Here is a 19,379-nt window from a genome sequence, read left to right as displayed (position 1 = left end):
ACTGGACTGGGTGCAAATAAGGATCTGTGTATTCTCTGTTTGTCTTGCCATGTGTCTGTCTAACCACTCATCATGGGCTGAGTGGTGGTGTCACCTGGAAGTTGTTTGACAAGTGCTGTTCTGTGCCAGAAGACTTAGAGAACACATACCAAAAATTGTTGTTTTGGTTACTTCATTCCTGAGTAGAAATTTTCATGGTAATTTAATGATCTGGATGACTTTCCTCCTTGGTGACTGCAGTAATTGGTAAGAGAATTGAGAAGGATTTGGGCAAAGACAGTTTTTATGAGCATCTGGTGTTGACATGGGCTCATCCTTTCCAACCACTGACAGAACAGTCCAGAAAATGGTTCATACACTGAAAATCATGTGCCGGTCATATTTTGACAGTGGTTTTTCAGAATTTTTCCAAGCTGATTTTTTGGTGAAGGTAAATCTCTTACCATGCTTCTAAAATGAAACTCATCTATTGGAAATGAGTTTGCTACCACTTGAAGGTAGCACCAGGGAAAAAAAGAGATCATTTTCCTCCTGGCTTCTCTTGGAATGGGAAAGAGGAAGGTGGTGGCAGCCTTCAGCAAGAGAGCATTTATTTTCTCATACCTTGTTTTCTGCTCTTTCTCTTTGCAGAGCAACACCTTTCGTGTATTTGGTGTCCTGGGGGTTGAAAAAGGGCTTTGTTTTACAAAAGCCAGATTAGGACTAGCAAAATGAAGAGAAAAAACACCATTTAACTCCTTTCCCCAGTTTAGTGATTTCTCTCATTCAGCCCTGCTTTTGAATTCTTCTGAAATTGGAGAGTTGAAGTGAGACCAGGAGCTGTCACTTTACGACAGTTCAATTTCAGTCCATCAACTAAATGCAGCTCTTAAGAGGTGATTTATGCTGTGTCCCCTCCCAGTTCTTCTTCATTTGCTCTGGGCAGGGGTAGCCCTTTCTTTTCCACTGAGGTTTGGGGTAGGCTTTGGACTATCAAAATCTGAATCTGTTGAATCCTGCAATCAAAAATGTCATTGCAGCACAGTATGGGGAAGAGGAATTAGGGTTAACGTTTGGGTAAACGCTGGCTCAAAAGCAGCACACCACAGGGTTTACTCCATTCGGGGGAAATCCAGGACTTGTGCAGGATGCAGCAGATTGAGTTCAGTCTTTTTGTCTTTGAACTGATTGCTTCCAGTCCCTCAACACAGATGGGCCTCACAGGGCTGGTGGAAAATGCATCCTAAAATCACTGGAATCTGGAGAAAGGTTTTTTTTTTCCTGCCTGCAATCAAGTCCAAGGATATTAATTAGATGCTGTGCATATGTTTGGTTCATTGAGACAAAAGTTAAGGCAGCCTTTCCTCAGCAGTGAAAGCCATCCCACTGGAATACTGATTAAAAAGAAGCAGGGTTGATAGGAGTAGATGAAAAGGAGGTGAATGTATGAGGTGGACCAGTGAGCTGGGAACCAAGATGGCAGGGTTTATTTCTGCTATTAATTCTTTCTACAGCCTGCAGAAAATTAGCAAACCTGTCAGTGCCTCCATCTCCAAAATGAGAACCGCTCCAAAGTTGTGGTGGTGTTGTCATATTTTTTTTTCTTTAGTGAGAATTAATTACTGTCTAAAAAGCACTTTGGGATCCCAGAATGAAAGGAGCAAAACAAATGCAAAACATTCTATTGTTTTGATATCTCTCCTACAGACCAGGATGGAGGCACCTTGCCACTCACACAATTACCTTCCTGCAGCTGCAGCCTCTTAGGCAGTTAATATATGCTACATCTCTGCATCTAGGTCTGGAGAAAGACCCAGACCCTCCCACCCATCATTTACTCCCCCTCTCCTCATCCTTCCCCTCCCTTGCTCCCCGTTGCATTAAAAGAAGAGATGGCATTAAAGTAACTTTATCTCTTTGGTGCACACATCTAAACTCAATGGCTGGCAGTGTTATGAGGCTTATTGCTGAGTGCGTAATGACTGCTGCTTTTTTGGATGAATGAATTCAGTGGGTGACAGGTATGTAATTCATGGCTTTGTAAAAAGCTTTGAGAGGAAGTGTATGAAATGTACTATATAAATGTCAATACACTGCACACTTTAAAGCCTGTAGGTTTAGTCATGGGGAGGGTAGATTTAAGGGGGAGATCATAAATAGCAGAAGAACAGCTGGTTTCCCTGGGTAATGGTGACTGAAGATCTGAGTGGTGACTGCTTAAACATACCTGCTTGGTGGAGATTCTTGCATAGACCTCTCTTCCACAGCCTCCAAGCACCTCACACTCTGCAGTACATTTATTCTCCAGATAGGGCAGGGAGTTATCTGTTTCTGGGGAGGAAAACAGGACTGGCAGAGAGAGGACCCTGACCCCCCCCCCCCAAACCCCTAAGCATTGTGCCTCCAGACATGGTTCCTGTGGTGCTGCTGCCTGGGCTGAGCACAAACGGGAGCTTTGGTGCAATCCTATGCCCACACCAAACCCTCTCTGCTCTCCCAGCTCTGGCAGTGTCCTGGTGCCTCTCCTTACACAGAGACGAAGAGCCTTGTCCTCAAGGGATGGGGACACTGACCCTTCTGCTTCAGAGACATCAAATATTGACCAGCCTCTGTGCCAGGGAGCTCTACTTATTTATCCTAAACCAGTACATCCACCCTGGAATATAAGGGCTGCCAAAGAAGCCTTCAGTGAATTTGAAGGAATGCCTGTGGGTGCCAAGGCCTGATGAGAGGTTCATATTTTTTTGGCCATAAAGTTCCTGCAGCAGCCAGCTCTGGCATTAATTGTTTCCCTGTAGTATTTTTGTTATATATATATGGAGTAATGCCTGAGGGAGCTGCATAAAAGGGCCTTTGGGGCTCTTGATTCTCTTGTCTAACTTGGGAAACTTCAGCTCCAGTATTTATCCCCAATTAATGTCTTTGCATGGCTGATACTTGTAAAGTGTTTTCTCGGCTGAACAAACGCTGCTTTGTCCAGAAATAAGATAGAGATACATAAGGAAATTACCAGCATAGGCAACAAGTTACCATACATCAGCAGATGATGCAAAAAAAAATAAGCATTTCAAGTTAGCTTGCTGCTTTTTTTTACCTCCCTCCCTGCAGATTACACTGCCTAATTACACTGCCACATGAGAGAGAGATTGCACATCCCTTTCTTCAAACATGATGTGAGAAAAGACACTGAAAACCTCCAGTTCTTCTCATTAAGGTGTGTAAATCCACTTGGGTCTAATCTAGAGAGAGGACTCCTCATCACACAGGTTTAATTTATCTCCACCCTTTGGTTGTACCTTTGTGGGGAGCTCAGCACTGTGAGTGCAGGCACAGCCCAGGATGCCTGTGGGCTCCTGCAAGGAATCCAGCTGCAGCATTAACCCTGCTCTGCTGTGTGCTCTGCTCCAGCCTGAGTGAGGGCCTGCAATTAAACCTGGAGAAATAGTGCACTACCTTTCATGAGCAGCTCCACAAGCTGCAAAGGGGACTGATGAAGAGGATTTATTTAGTTTCTCCAGGAGCTGGATATGTTAAATGTTACGACTTTTTAAGACTCGTTGCAACAGAGGCCATAAACAATGTGTAGCCACAGAAACGAGCAAAACAAAAGTCTCTAAATCCCAGCAATATGAGTGAGAGCTCAGGACTGCTGCTTGGCAAGTGCATCTGTTCATTCCAGGGCAAAAGGTGTGAAACACAACTTCTTCTGCCAAAATCTCTGCAGGACAGCAGCTGCTTTGGGTACCATGGTGTGGGGTGGATATGGACTCCCTGCCCCAGGAGAGCACCAGGAGACCCTGCATGCCAGAGCTGTCTGCCCCAGAGGGGACTGAGGCACAGAAAACCTGTCACTGACTTTTATGGGAGTATTTAGACCTCTGAGTCTTGCATCTTGGGCATTGGGCTTGGGAGACCAAACCAAAACCACGTATGATTTTTACTTTATTTGTACATACTCACCTCTTAATGTGGAGGTGCCCACCTCCATCTTCACCTTTCTTGACACCTCCAGTGTGCAGCAAAGATACCATTTCCTTGGGGAGAACCCAGCCCAAAGGATTTTTCCTGCCATGTTCACTTTGTGGCCTAGTGACTTATTTACTGCTCTCTGCATCTTGCACTTAATACCAGTTATAAATTTCCTCGTGGACTTTTTCCTACTGTGGCCCTCACCTTAGTGCTTCTCAAAAAATTAAATTATCTTCCAATGTTTGCTCAGGTTCATAGCAGAGCTGCAGGAAGAGGTCCCAGCATGGGATCCATCCATGGAAAGGCTGAGGAACACTTTCCTTTCCCTTACTTAGAGATGCTGAGTAATGCAGGGAATCAGATTTTAAGACGCATTGCATTTTCTGCCTTCTCTGTACTCAGCATCCTTCTTGGCAGTGAATGAATATATAATTTTGGGGGGTAAAAGAGTGCAATCTTGTTTCATGAATCTTTATTCTTCTCTATTTATAAATCTTTATTCTGCCCTTTCACTTCCTTTTTCTTTCTTTTTTTTAATATGGTTTTCTTTCTTTTCCTACAGTCTTCCCCCCTTCCCCCCCCACCTTTTTTGTCTTTATCTTTCTTTTCTTCTGATGCCCTCCCAGCTTTTCATTACTGTCATCTTTTCTCCCAGCCACTGAACCCTTGATGTTGTTCTAATTGACAGACGGGGTTTAAAAGCACATTCGAAAGCGCCTGTCTTTTTAAATAGACTCCTGTCTCATCAAAAGATGTACAGCAACATTCCATTAGAGCACATCATTTGAAAATAGATTGGGCTTTTAGCAACTGCACTCATATTTTTATAGTTAGGCTGTTCTGCTGGGATTGTCCCTCCCCCTTGCCAGCCCCCACCATCTCCTCTTATGGGGAGGGAAAGAATACATTAAAGAGAGATAAATGAATGTTTTGTTTTGTTTGGGTTTTCTCCTCTGTGTGGCTCTGGGGTGCTTGTTCTGCATGTTATTTCTCATGGCCACAGCACTGAAAGTTTCGGAATGGAAAGGAGGATGCCAAATGCACGGATGCTGATATAAATGGAGGCACGGCTAAAGAGCAGCAAAACTTTGGCTCTTGTTGCACTGCATTGTCTGGTATTTCATAAATGGGGCTCAGCCATGGCCTTCTCAACCAGTTTGTGCTCAGGGAGTTCAGAACCTGCTCTGCAGTAAGGCAGACAAGGAGGTGGTCACTGGGAGGTAGCTTTGCTCCACAGCCATGGCCAAGTCAGTGTTCAGACAAGATCTCCTGGATACCAAACCCACGGGAACTGCTGAGCTGAAGAGGCTGTGTGGGGACAGATGACTTCGGGAAAATATCCAGTGGTGAAAAAGCCCTGAAACCACGTTGACCTCTGTCAGATGAAAGCCAAGCTGGCCACAAATGCTGTGGCCTTTGAGTTGTGTGGGGATGGAAAGGGAAGGTCAGAAGCACCACTGAGGCCAGGCTTTGGGCTTTGGGCCTTGTCCCATGTCTGGTGTTGTTCAGTGTCCCTGTCCCCATGCAGCCACGTCAGCAGCTGTGATCCTGAGTTGGGTGGGAAAGTGGGAAGGCTTTAGGTGTCCTAACAGAAGGCAGTGAAATGTCTGAGAGGATTAGGAGCCAGGGAAGGTACGGAAACCCTGGGTTTCTCCTGGTGGGACAGAGAACTGAGCCAAGTCTACACTATCCTCCCATTTTCTTCTGGGCAGCTGTGAAAATCTGCTACAATGTGCATTTTTCCTTATTGCTTGGAGTGATGGCTCTGCTCAGTTTTTACATTTAGAACATCAAAGAAGATGAAGATGGAAAAGGTCTTGCAAAGGTCTATTAGATTATGTAGTTCCTTCCGTTACCTCTACAACCCCTCCAAATATTGTGTAATGAAAATTATTGTGTTCCTGAAATTGCTGAAGTTTAATTACCATCTACTTGGTAATCATATTGAGATGCAACAATATACTTTATGAGGTCATCATTTATGAACTGCAGTTCCTTGCTGTTCAACATCAGGGCTACTTCTGTCACCACCAGCACTACACAGCAATTGCTCTTGCCTGAGCCTGAAGCTCCTATTGTTTTACATGCAGAAGAAAACTGGTCCAGACTTGGAAGTTGGATCCAATTTTAACTTTGAATCAGCTAGAAGTACTTAGACCTGGGCATCTAGTGTGTGCTGAGAAACAAAGAGGAGATCCCCTTTTTAGAGTCAGAGGTGTTTTTTGTCCTGATGTTGGAGGACTCAGTGGGCATGGCACCCATCTCTGCACTGTTTGCTCCCACTTATTGGCATTTTCCATGACATACTCCATTCTCTTAGAATCCTGCTGAGGGAAAGAGGAATGGCCAGTTCTGACTTGCAAAGGAGATGGGTGTGGGGGATATTTACCTTGGGGGCTAAGCTTTCCTTCCCAAGCATAGGTAGTCAAAAGCTATTCCTGTTCTAAACCCAGGATTGATCAATACCTGGGTCTTAATGATCCCCTCTCTCCACACCCCTGCCCAAGTTATTTACTCTTGCTATGCCACCATTAAGTCTGACAGGTACAGAAGCAGTAAGTACAATTTTCAGTCCCACAAAGCAGGAGCTCAATGCTTCCCTTTTACTTTCCCTGTCCCTGTTTCATGTGTAGTAATGATAATCTCTGTGGCTTTGTTGGATCTTCACAATAAACGGCTTCTCAGATTGATTAAAACCTCTACACTTGGCTCTGGCTGTGCATTGATTTTAGCTGCTGCTTGTTGTTTTGTGTACAGCACATCATAGAAATCAGAGGTGGAAAAGACCTATTAGGTATCAACTTAAATGTCTGAGTTTCCCCATCCCCCTCAGTTGTCTGTGATCTAGCAGGGGATTATTCACTGCAATGTATTTGTGGCAACTTTTCCCAATCCCTTTGCAGATGGCCCAGGAACTGTCCTTCCCACACAAGACCCAGCCTCCCCTAACTACAGAGCTGGCATGAGCAGGGAAGCTGGTTCCTGGCCTGTTGCTCCTCTGTACTCAGTACAGAATGTCTCTCTGGAGCCTTCTAAATACAGATACTTGGGGCTCTCTTCTCTCAAAGGAAGACAGAAACAACCCAGGCTTTGAAGCTAATGGGTGTTTCTGTTACTCTCAAGCAGGATGCTTAGGTTCATACCTAAGAGCATCCCCACTCTCCCTATCATTTTACACCAGCCTTTTGAGAACCAGTTTTCCTGCACAGGTGAATAAGCTGGTTCAGAGGATTTATCCTTGTTGAAGATGGGAGCTGTTGCCATTGATCCACCCTTCAAGTTTTGATTTCTCCAGAGCAATTCCTCTCTGATGCTGTCTGGTTGCCAGTATTTCCATTACCTGAATACTTGGTCAAAAGTTGGACTCAATGACCCTGGAGGCCTTTTCGAACCTTAATGATTCTATACTTGAGAGCCTGAAAACTTTTAAGCCACTGGCTTAAAGGCAGTTCTAGTTTCTGCCTTCCAACATGACTCTCAGCCACTTCAGAGATGGACAGACCTCTCAGAGGAGCTGTGGAGGGGAGCAGGATGGGCAGTGCTTCTGTGCTGACCACTTTTTATCACACACACGCAGATCAGAGACCTCCTGCAGCCTACTGATTTATGGGGAGAAACTTCCCAGCACAGTGCAATAGAGACAGCCCTGCAGAAGTGAATAACTCTGCTTGTTGAGCGCCCCAGGGCAGCTCATGGGAGAGTCAGTGCTGTGCAGGGGAGAGGACTGCACTGCATGGCTGAGAGCAGATGCAGGTGAGGCATCCAGTTGTTGGCTGCACAATAAATCCCATCCTTTGACTAAAAAGCAGGAAGAAGGGATAAGGCAGCTGGCAGACAACTTTTACACCTCCCTATTCCCAAAAGTGTTGAGCAGCTCTTGGCTTGAACGAGAATATTTTCCATTTATATTGCCAGTAAAGTGCAGAACAATGGAGAACCGTCCCTTGTTTTCTGCTTTTCTTCTGGAAAAAATGCAGAGTTTCTGAGGACACATTAAATGGGCTGGATGCAGCCAGCACAAATTCCACCCAAGTGCCCATTATCTCATGTTTCCCAGAGTTTGGCTCTAAGCCTGCAGAGGCACCCAGCCAAGAGGAGCCAGGCCCTGGATGTGCTCACATCAGGAGGGACAGGTATCTCCTGCAGTGAGACCTACTTCCCTGACTGTCCACCTTGGAGACCTGCAGAGGGAACTGTGGCTCCTGCACAGCCTGTGGCCCTGGTTTCCTTCTTCAGAGCAGTCTGGTGCAGGGATGAGGGAAGCACCAGGTTGGCTCTGGATGGGGATTCTGGAGGAGTCTGAGGTCTGCCCTGGACATCAGGCTCCTGAAGAGCACTGCAGAACCACAGAGACTGGGATGGACATGGGACAGAGAGGGAAAACAAGTTCAGTGGTGTAACCAATCTGTAGGAGGAGCACCAGCTCCCTAGAGAAGCAAAGGGCTGTGGTTGGAGAGATAGCAAGCAAGCAGTTTCCCAAGGCTATTTGTTCATCTTATTTCCAGGCTAATACCCAGACCTTCATGCTTGCTGCGATTGCTGCCTCTCTGAAGTCAGCTCTATTAACATTAATGCTTGTGGGTATTGAAATAGAAAAGGCAGAGAGCAGGGGGAGGGAAATGGTCACATTTATTTGTGGACACACCACGTTTCACCATCACTCAGTGCCCTTCCTATTGCAGCCCTTCCCTGTCAAATCCTGCCACAAAGCTGCTCAGAGCCCCAGGCACCAGCACCAATCCATCCACATGAAAACTACACAGGCCACAAAGGCGGGAGAGCTGAATGAACGTGGAAATGAACAGGCACCACTCTCCCCTTTACCAGGGCCAACTGCCAAACCCACTTCAGTCACTTTTAAAGCCTCTTTGGAGGCTCTGAGAAGGGAGTATTCAGTGCATTGGAGGAGGGGCCAGTAATGCTCCCCTCCTTCAGCTGCTCTGTGCTGATGAGCTGCACACAAAACCAACCTAAAACAAGCAAAAGTGTGGGTTTAGCAAGAGACTTCAGAAGAATTCCCAGCCATTTGCTCTGGAATGCCAATGTGAGAGCAAAACTTTTATCTCACTGTGCATGGGTTTACGTGTGTGCTGTAAAACCACTGTGTTATCACTTGAAAAGTTTGAAGAAGCTTGGTAAAATTTCCTCAAGCTTTTCTTTCAGGCTGTGTCTTTCTTTCGACATGGCTTAACTAGAAATTGGAAACTCTTGGCTGGTAACTTGTTTACTGATGATAGTTTCCACAAATAACTATGTATTTTACAAGTTTTCTTATCATTTCAGAAACACCCTGTTACCCAATAAATATTTCAACCTCTGGATACAGAAAGGGCTGATATTATCCTCAGCACAATGTAGGGCAGTGAAATCAGTGGTGAGGAGAGAGGACTGATCCAGCCAGGGTATGCAAGGTGGAAGTGAGAGAGACTTTAGGGAAAATAAGCCATTGACAAAATTGGTTGGATATTTCTGGTAGGTGGTAGGAGCTGGGAATCATTTCTGTTCACTGTTCTTTCTTCTCATTAGCAACAGTCTACACCCACATGAGGAAAATCAATAAATTAGACTGCTTCTGGGAGGCAGCAGACTTGGTATCTCTGCCAGTCACTGGCTGGCTGTGTGACCCGAGGCACTCAGCCATAACAAATTTCTCTTCTGCTTTCCTATAAGAAAGGAGGCAGAGGCAGGCTATAAAGCATGCTGGAAACTGCAGATGAAAAACACTGGCAGATCAGAGCTGGACTTGGTCTCTCTGATAATACATCAAGAATGATTATAGTTGCTTCAAAAGGTTTTCCACTGGTTCACAGACAGTCTTAATTTTTGTTTGCCTCTCTTTTTGGTATTTGTCCAAAGTAACTTTCTTTTTGATAGTGATGTTTCTACTCAAGTAATTTTCTAGCTTCGTGTTTTCTTAAGCAGCTCCCCCCCCCCAAAAAAAATAATAATAAAAAAAGCACACAGCCTACCTGGCTAATTGGGAGAGTTGAAAAGTTTAGATTGCCTCCACAGGTGTCATATCCTAGTTATTGACAGCAGTAGGGTTATCATTACTGGGAGCCTCTGCTGTTACTTCTGCCCTGTTTCTATCAGTTTCCTTGGATGGTTTTAGGCTCCTTTTCTGCCACCCAGATCCTCAATGGCTCTGCTATCCTTTCCCCCCATCCTTGTCCTCCCTTTCACAGTCTCAGGGTCAAGGCACTAAAGGATGCTCAAACCCAAACTTTTGCTATTTTAGCAGCAGAGCTACAAGGTATTCTCACCAAAGGTCTGCACACTGAGGCTTCTCTGAGATTTTTTCTCTCCATTTGTGTGAACTTGCATCAGACCATAACCTCCTGTCAGAATTTGAGGTTTATCCTCCAATAGGGTGAGGGATGAGAGCCTGGGTTTAAATTTGCACCAAAATCCACACAAGGCCCAGTTTTCCCTGTGCCAGCAGTGGTCATCAGCCTACAGTGGACAGCCCATGTGTGCTGGTGAGGTGAGGCACCTTCCTAGGACTGAAGAGCATTAATAAACCTTTATGTCTGAGACCTTCAGATGGGCCACAATATAGATAAAGTCTATAATATAAAATAATATAAATAAAACAAAAAGAAGCCTTGTCCCAACAGGTAATGCAGACCCTTCAAGTAAGAGAAAATTAAGGTGTGTGTTTGACCTTCAGTAATAAGTACAGAAAAGGACTTTGCCCCTTGCTGGACCTTGTGCTACTTTAATGAAATTCATTTCATTACAGTTTAAATATGAAGGGCTACTGGAAGATCAAATTCTGCATATAATGCTCTAGACTGACAGCAATGTGTTTGCCATATAGTTAAACCAAAAGATTAAAGAAAAGCTCCAATTTTCAGGTAACTATACAAGCATAAAAATAACAATTTAGTGGGTTTGGACAGGGTATTTTTTCCTTTTCATTCACTTGGCTCTAAAGCAACCTCATCTTAAGAAATTAAATTTGACAGGCGATTAGTCCATAATGTGGTGCAATCACTTCTGGTATTTGAAGGAAAAATTGAAAATAGACTAGATGTTGAACTTTGAAATGTCTGCTTCAGATGTTATGGGCAGGAACTTTATTTTTTTTGCTTCAAGTGCAGGTGACTTGCAGAACAAGCTGATCTCATGCCCCAAGGCAAGACAGGCTAGGTGAGGCTAGCTGTGGTTTACAGTGGTAACCAGCATGGCTTTGCTCTTACCTACTGGGAAGTTTATTGCTGCTTCACTGTGTGGTAAGTGAACTCACATTCTTCAGAACAGATTATAAAATCCAAGTCTCCTGCTTTTTATTATTCTGCTGTAAGTTGTTTTCTGCCCCAAATGATTCTTTTACAGCAACAGAGTCTGAAATGTGCACTTGGGGAACTAGGTCCTGAATTGCAGCTTATATAGGTGTTCCCAAACTGCTCCATTACCAGGCTGAAGTTTGCATCTGCACTCCTGTGCCTATGAACTGAAAAGGGAAGTGATGGAGGTAGCAATGAAATTATTTCAGGCTCACTTTTCAAGCAAGGGTCCTGCTGCTTTGGAGTATTGCTCCTCTGGCTGTGAAATGTCCTCACTGCAATGCAGAATTGTCACCACAGGCTGCACAGAGCCATCCCTAGCACAGACCAGTCCCTTTTCCCACTGTGTCTTATCTTCATGGGCAAACAACTGATGCACTCTGTTTCTTGATGACTGTAATTTACAGAGAAATTCCTTGGCTCTGCAGCATGTTTGTGAACTGGGAAACAAGGTGTGCTGCGTGATGAGGAAGACAGGATGATGAAGTAAGCAGGATGTTTTCTGGCACAGGGACTGAACCAGGTGCAGTGAAATGTTCACCCACAGCAAGCACTGTTCACAGGGCAACAAAGAAACCCCAGAGCACTCAGCTCTCCTGTCACACTCCTGGGCTGTTTTGGAAGGTCTCAACTGTGGATATTGATCCTCAGACTAGGAATTCATAGTTCAGATGTCAGATAAATCTTCCCAGCCAAGGTGGACAAATGTATAGTCATGGACAGGGGCCAGTTATCTTCATGAAGCTTCAGCTGACCAGTTGGGAAGAGTGGTCAGTGCTTTCTACACTACAAAGATTTTCCATGAAGAATTATGAAGATGCTTTCAGTGTGAAGTCATCCCTCAGCAGCATCTCCAGGACAGTTTGGGATAGGGAAGCATCAAATGTCAATCAGCACATGTGACACTCTTCATCAAAAGGATGAAGAGTGCTCAATAGCAGCAACACCCCTTATCTTTTAAATGAATAGAACTCTTCTGTCTTTGGCCATTCAGACCAAGTAGAAGCTGGATGGTGTCTTCACTCTTCAGGGTTTTCCAAGTTTCTTCTCATTTGGCAGGAAAACACCCAGGAAAGGATACAAGAGTTTTTCACTGTACCAAATCCAGCTACCAGTAACAGGGACTGTTTTATTATTTTCAGTCAAAAATTCTCCCTCCCTTGCTCTGCAGCAGGCTAAAAACAGCCTGCAGCCCTCCAGTGCCCTCCTGGAGTGACTGCATGGCTGTGCATGGAAATATTCTCCATCTATAGCCTGAATTCCTAGCTGTATACGAAAGAGAATTTTTAATGTCTGGTATAAATTGTAAACTTAGTGACAGTCTGAATGTACTTAACATCCTGGGGTAAGTCAGGGGTTTTTCTTCCCATGCCAGCTTTTCCTAGTAAATACTGATAACACCAAGGGCTTTTCTTATCATTCATATTTTGACAAAACCATTTTGTGTGCTCCTCAAATGCTGCTGCTGAGTTGCTAACTCATCTCAGGCGGTTGATGCAACAACAGGAGAGAAAGATAAATATACTGATACACACTGCAGAGATAAATCCCTTCTGTCCCCTCATGTCCACTTCTCTGGAGGCACCAGTTTTTACCTCCAGCCACCTGATGGGTAATGGGTGCAGAGGTGGCCCAGCTCAGAGCATGCAAGAGCTCATGCAGGATGAAAACTCAGAGGTCTTCTCCTGAGGGGCAGCTCCAAGAGAGATGAAACCTTTGCCCTCATCAGTCATAGTAGGATGGGACAGTCAAAGCCTTATTCCTAGTTAGGAAAGGAGGAGATACAGGTGGGCTTTTCTTGATCAGGGTTACAAAAACCAGGTCTAGGCTCTGAGCATACCTCAGCTGTGAGGGAAGAGGCTCCAGACAGAGGCAGGAGCTGATGGAGCTCACCTCTAGATCCCAAGGTACCCACCCAACACCTGAGCCCCAACCCCCTCAACCTGAAAGCATAAATTAACCCCACATGGCAGCTGGGGCTGTGCTAAGGTGCCCTTGGAGGGGACATTCCACCTTGAGCAGATTGATGCTCCTGTTAGACAGATGGGAAGTGAGAGGGCAGCCTGATGAGCTCTTTGACTTTTACTGGCTTCCCTCTTCCAAGCTCTTAGCTATTTTAATTCCCCTTTGAAGGCAATAATGGAAGGGCTTTTAGTTCACCAGGCTCATCTGAAATCCCAGTGGAGTGACTGAAACTCTACCTTAATATCCTCCGTGGTTGCTGGTTCTGGTGGCTAGTTTCTGACTTCCAGGACTTTTGGGTTTCTCTCTTTTTAGTAAATGCATGTGCTTGTTTCTCCTCCAGCACAACAAACAGACAGATGGCTGTGATGATTTTGCTAGGCTGGAGCACTCTTGGCTGGGTTCCCCAAGTGAGTAGTGTGGTGGTAACTTTGTGGTGTCTCCTCTCTACTCCAATGTTAAGCAGGGGGGAAAAATGAGAGGGATTTATCAATGAGTAGAAGAACGGGAAAGTCAGATAACGACAAAGTTGGGGAAATAATAACAGTATGGAAGATTTTTGACAGGATTTTTCCTTGACTAACCTCAGCTGGGCTCATCCTAACTTCTGGAAAATTGTAAAACAATGTGAGGAGGTGGGGGGAAACAACAACTTGGCAGATAAACATGTCCAACATGTTTCTTTCATTTTACAAATGCCATTAAATTTGGGACTGAAAAAGCAGCTTAGAGATGACATTTCAAAGGGGGCTGGGGGTGGAGAGAAATTGCAAGGTACACAGGACATTTTCTATCTTTTCCCCTACCTCCAGCCTGTGTGCAAGGGAAGATAACAGCAGCAGGAGGAAGCAAAGTCTGCCATGGAATTTAGCTCTTCTTTTTTCTCTTGTAACAGGGAGAGAGGGAGAGACCACATGTGCTTCTGAGGCATCTCTGTCTGCTTTGAACCTTATCAACAGGGACTGTGCAATGCAGTTTCTCTTTCTCCCTCTCTTCTAACTTTTGAAGCAAAACACTTACGTGCAAGGAATGTCAGAGCATCTGACAGCCAGGAAGATAGGGGAGAAAGCCAAGGAGTGGGGAGGAGGGGGCTATTGGTTCCCCTCCTCCTCTCCCTTTATTTTTTTCCCCCCTGTTTTCTTTCTTTGATTAAAGAAAGGAGGAAAGAAGAGAACAGTGTAGGGATGTCTTTCCCACCCTCCCTTAACAAGCCTCAAGAGCATGGCCTGTGTTGAGTCAAGCAGATTGTTAAGGGAGAATGGCTGTCAATGGGATCTCCAAGATGCAATTCTTATTTCAGGAATAAAGGAAAGAGAAAAGGTCTCTTGTCACAGCTGCTCACTGTTTATGAAATGTTTTGCCTCTGTGAGACCTACAGGGAATCTGGGAGTGTGCTGAATCTGTTGATCTTCCACATTTGCTTTGGAAGGGATCCCTTGCCACATACCGTTGCAAGTAGAGACAGTTCGTGTATGCATCACTACTCACTGCTTTCCAGGTTTATATACTCTATTAAAAGGCATTCAGAGAGGCTCCTTAGTGTGGCAGATAGGTGTAAACTAGGCAAGGAGGGAGAGGCTGTGGTGTGCAGGGGAGCCACATGATAGTGGGCACACCTGAAAGCCAGGCCAGAATTAGGGATTTCGAGTAGGAGCTGAGCTCAGCTTGGATCCAAGAAAGGATTCTTGGTATCTTGCACCATGCTTTCATTGTGCCCTGGCAGAGTTTGAGTGAGTTAGGCAGAGGTTCAAATCAAAATCCTGAACCTGGACTTGGAAGAAGCTTGGAGCAAGATCTGAGCTTTTGCAGATGGTCCCTTTATATATAATGAGGTCAATCAAAACATCTGATCTCAATAGCCTTGAACTTTTGGAGCAGGGCACGCATTTGACCCCAGGCATATGGGATCATCTGGACTGTGCCAAGTGCTTTTCTTTCCTGGCAGGCTGGCTGGGTCCCAGCACTGTTGAGTTTCTTTAGATGCTCCAGGTATAAACCTAAGGAAAAGGAGCCTTCCTGGGCAACCTTTTCCCCCAGGTATTTTGTAATTCATGCCTCCTTTCAGGAGAGGAGCTAAAGATGAAAAGAGCTAAAGATGAAAAGAGTGGATGACTTGTTAAGCATCTCTTGTTTTAAGAGAAGCCTTGAAAAGATTGTCCTTTCTTGAAGCCCAGTTTCCACAGTGTGAAACTGGGCACTGGAAAGGGCAACTCTTCTGAGTTCAGCCAGGCTCAGGGTAACCAAACCCCCAAACACCTGGGGTTTTTTGCCATTTTCACAGGACAGCTTACTCTGCTCAGGAATTGCTGCACTAATAATGAGGAAGTTATAAAAAGTCTCAGGGTTAAATGAGGACTGTGCCTGTGTGCCCAGGGTCCTGCAGGTCTGCTGCTCCATGATGGGACTGAACATCCAATCTAATTTATCAGCTACCTCCTGAAAGATGGCAAAATCTGCTACTGGGCTTGCACTGCTGTTATTAGAGAGCAGCATGTGTGCAGAATAGATAAACCAAGCTAGGAGGAGTTTGGAAGATGGGGAGTATTACTTCCAGTAAAACAAAGCGACCCTGGGAAGTCACAGCCCCCTCCAGTGACTCAGCAGGGAAGGGAGTGAATGCACGTCCGAGATGCTGAGGGCAGTGCTGTCCATCACCAGGTTAGCAGAGCTGCGGACATGGCACAGGTCTCAAGGGCATGAAGGTGGCTGGAAGGGAAGCTGTGGAGCAAGGGAATGGGGAGGTGTTTGCAAAGAACCCTATCAGGCAGTGATTGCTACAGGCGTGTGAGAGCAGGTGGCTTCTTTTTTCCTGTGTGGAGAAGTGAGAAATGTGGTTTTGATCTTTCAGGGGTACCAGGCTCCTGTTGGGTCTTTAGAAATCTATTTATGGTATTGTTTATACTGCATCACAGTTTTCAGTCAATCTGTGTCCTCAACTACTGCTGATGGAAAAAAAGGAATTCAAGAGAAAGGGGGTGTTGGAATAATGGAGGGGGAGGGCATGGAGCATGCTGTGTTCAGCTGTGAGACAGCTAAAAATGGAGAAAAGTGGGAGCTGGGGAGTGGAAGGACCAAGTCAAGTGAAGGTATGTGTGCAGACTAGTTGTTAGATGCAAATGCAGGGGGGACAATGCTCTAACTCAAGTGCCACCCAGAAATCCATCTCAGACCAGGTTTCAAGAGCACCTCATTTCTCCTTTCTGCCTTCTCTGTGGGCTCTGCTGCCCAGTGCAGGTCTCTGGTTGCTGCTGTTTCCTCCAGCTGTTTGCACTCATGCATCTGGACCTGGCTTTTGCTGACAGTGATTTGCAGTATCATGGGTGGCTCCCTTTAGACTGGGACCAATTTTGTTGATGCCTCTCTCAGCTGCTGTCCCAGCATTCCCTGGCACTGCCTTGAGGTGCAGAACTCTTCCCTGCATCCAAAACATCCTCCTTGGAGCAGCAGCCACCAGAGAGCCATGGTGATCTTCCATCTGTGCTTGCTCAGTTTCTCTGGGAAGGCTCTCTTCTCCAGGCAGCACCTCCCTCCCCAGGGCCTGTCTGTCCCCAGCTGTGAGAGAAAGAAAGAAGGGTAAAATCTCTCCCTATTAGTCCCAGACTTCCCATTACACTCTGTTTACTGGGCTGCTCTTTTCTTGCAGGAGGGGTAAAAGAGGTCTGAGAGATCAACACCAGAATGGGGACCAACAGACTGGAGTAAAGAAATATGCAGGTGCTAGAAGTGTCTTTCAGATAGAAAAAAGGGTTACCAAGTCACCTACAGGTAAATTTAGTGCGGCAATTAAGATGTTCTCATCATTAAACCCACCACATTATGTCACCACCGCCTCTTCAGAAGGGACAGTGAGGCCAAAGTGGGGCTGAATGCCATGGTGCTGGCAGTAACAGGTCTGGGACTCAATAGCTCAGGAAGTTCTTTCCAACTGAAATCCTCTGAAAATTAGCAGTGTGCCAGAAAGGTCTGAAGAAGTTAATGGGAATTCCTTTAGATCACAGGAATCCCAGGTGGGCTCAGGACGCAACACCCCTTGCAGGGCCTTCCACAGGGAGCCTCCTTGGAAGCAGCTGCTGGGTAAATGCTGCAGTTTAACACCCCTGGAGGAGACCTGGCTGGGAGCCAAGCTGGCTTTTACCTGAACACAGGCTGGGTGCATAGCAGACCATGTCATTAAGGTGCACTTGGTTTGTTTGTTAACACAGCAGCTGCGTCCTGCAGCCACTGTACCTAAAATAGACTTTTTAAGCCAGACATTCTGTGCATTGTAAATTCAGGAGCACTCCAGGTGCATCTAGGCAGGGTGCCTCTGTTAAGCCTAGTGCAGTGATTTTAAAAGATCACTGGATTTTGCTTGTGCTAAACCCCATGTGTTCTTTTGCATTTTCTTCTCTCAGTAAGCCAAGTGTAAACAGAAATAACACTCAGGATCTTCTAATTGCTCTAATCTGTGTGCAAAAACACCATTTGCAACAGATTTTCTTAGGAAGTGAAAGGTAAATTACAAAGTCACTCCTGAAATGATTCTGTTCTAGGTGAGAAATTGAAACACTAAATTAACATGACATCAGGCACTTCAGAATGGCAATGGATCTAGTAAAGAAAATAAATAGGGTAAAATTCCTGTAGGACCAATAGAGACCAAACATACCAGATCCAAGTGCTACCCAGAACTGTGGGTAACCTAGCTAATATTTACTTTGCTAGCAGCCATGTGTGAAATCAGATATTTTCACAAGCATTTCAGAATTTGATCCCGGCTGATACCTTGGCATTTGCAGTGCAAATCACTGTTTACTAAGAAAAACTGTCCCCAGGACTGCAACAGGCATACAAGTTTTCTGTCTGCAGAAAGTGTTGAAACAAGATGCAGAAGCAAACCCCAGGGACACTATTCACTACAGAAACAAGCTCTCCTTCCAACACCTTTGCAAGATGTGTGAGAAGGAGCACGTGGCAACATGGCTCATAATAATACTGCTTACCATGGTGCTTTTCACTGGGAAAATAAAATGAATATGTTATACACTTATTTTGCTCTTTGTATCAAATTACACGTTGTTACTTGACTGTTCTGAGCTGCACCAAAGACAAAATATTCTTCATACAGTGCAAACAGTGAAGTGCCTGCCATAATCAAATGGTTTCTTATCTGCCCATGAAGTTTGGGGTTAGAGTCAGGTGAGGAAGCAAGAAGGGGCTGCCAGAGGAGGGGAGCAGGGCACAGGTACAGCAATGGAGACATGGGATGGCTGTAGAGGCTCAGCCCTGAGCGATGCTGTGAACCAACCTTCCTCTTTCTGCTCCTCTGTTCTCTCCAGAATTGATAGCAAGAGATAGTGCAGTCCTACTGAGTGGGTCAAAGCAGCTTTTGAGTTCTCCCTTTCCTCTAAATCAGACAATCTGCAGTGTGGGTAATTATTCTGCCAGTCTCATCCTGGTAGCACTGCCTTTGGAGTGTGATATATTCAAAGAGGTCGTGAGCTCATTGTTTCCCCCACCCCCCCTTTACTCTTTTTTTTGTGTCACAAGTATTCTGTTTTTTAATGATGCCCTCCTCCAGCACAAATTGACTAGGGCAGTAATTTGTCATGTCATCTTCAGTAAAATTTTGAACAAAATTGTGGAAGATTCATGGAGGAGCAAAAGCACCACATCTTTTATGCATTTCTGATGGTAAAGTATAAATCAAAAAGCCCAGGGACCTGTTTGCAGGAAGACAACAAGGGGAAAAAAAAAAGTAAACCACAGTGAGTAAAGTTAGACTGTACCTGTGTCTGATCCTGCATTGACTAGTCTGGGATTTAATTTTTAATTGTTCAGGCTTTTCCAGGGAGAAAGTTAAACCTTAAGGGACACAGGTAAAAGACTTCATGATGAGGGAAAGGAACTCAGGGTTAGGACCTGGTGTTATAACTGCTTTAAGGGGTTGGTCATTCTTAACCCTGGAGAGAAATGACTTCTCTCAAATGATTTTGGCCTTGGGTAAATTTAGCTTTAAAAATCTTCTGCATATCTCCTTAGTGGGGATGAGTCCCCTGCTCTGACTTGAAGGCCTGAAACCATTTTAAAACTTAGTAGTTAAATCCCATCAGAAGTGAATGGGAAATGGCTGAGCAGTTTCTTATAAACCACCTTTGCACTCTGAGGGTGAAGCCTCTCCCTCCAAACTAGGGCTGATTC

This window comes from Onychostruthus taczanowskii, unplaced genomic scaffold (genome assembly GCF_017590055.1).
Source record: "Onychostruthus taczanowskii isolate IOZ18803 unplaced genomic scaffold, ASM1759005v1 scaffold9, whole genome shotgun sequence".
Lineage (NCBI taxonomy): Eukaryota > Metazoa > Chordata > Aves > Passeriformes > Passeridae > Onychostruthus > Onychostruthus taczanowskii.
This window is presented reverse-complemented; position numbering follows the sequence as displayed.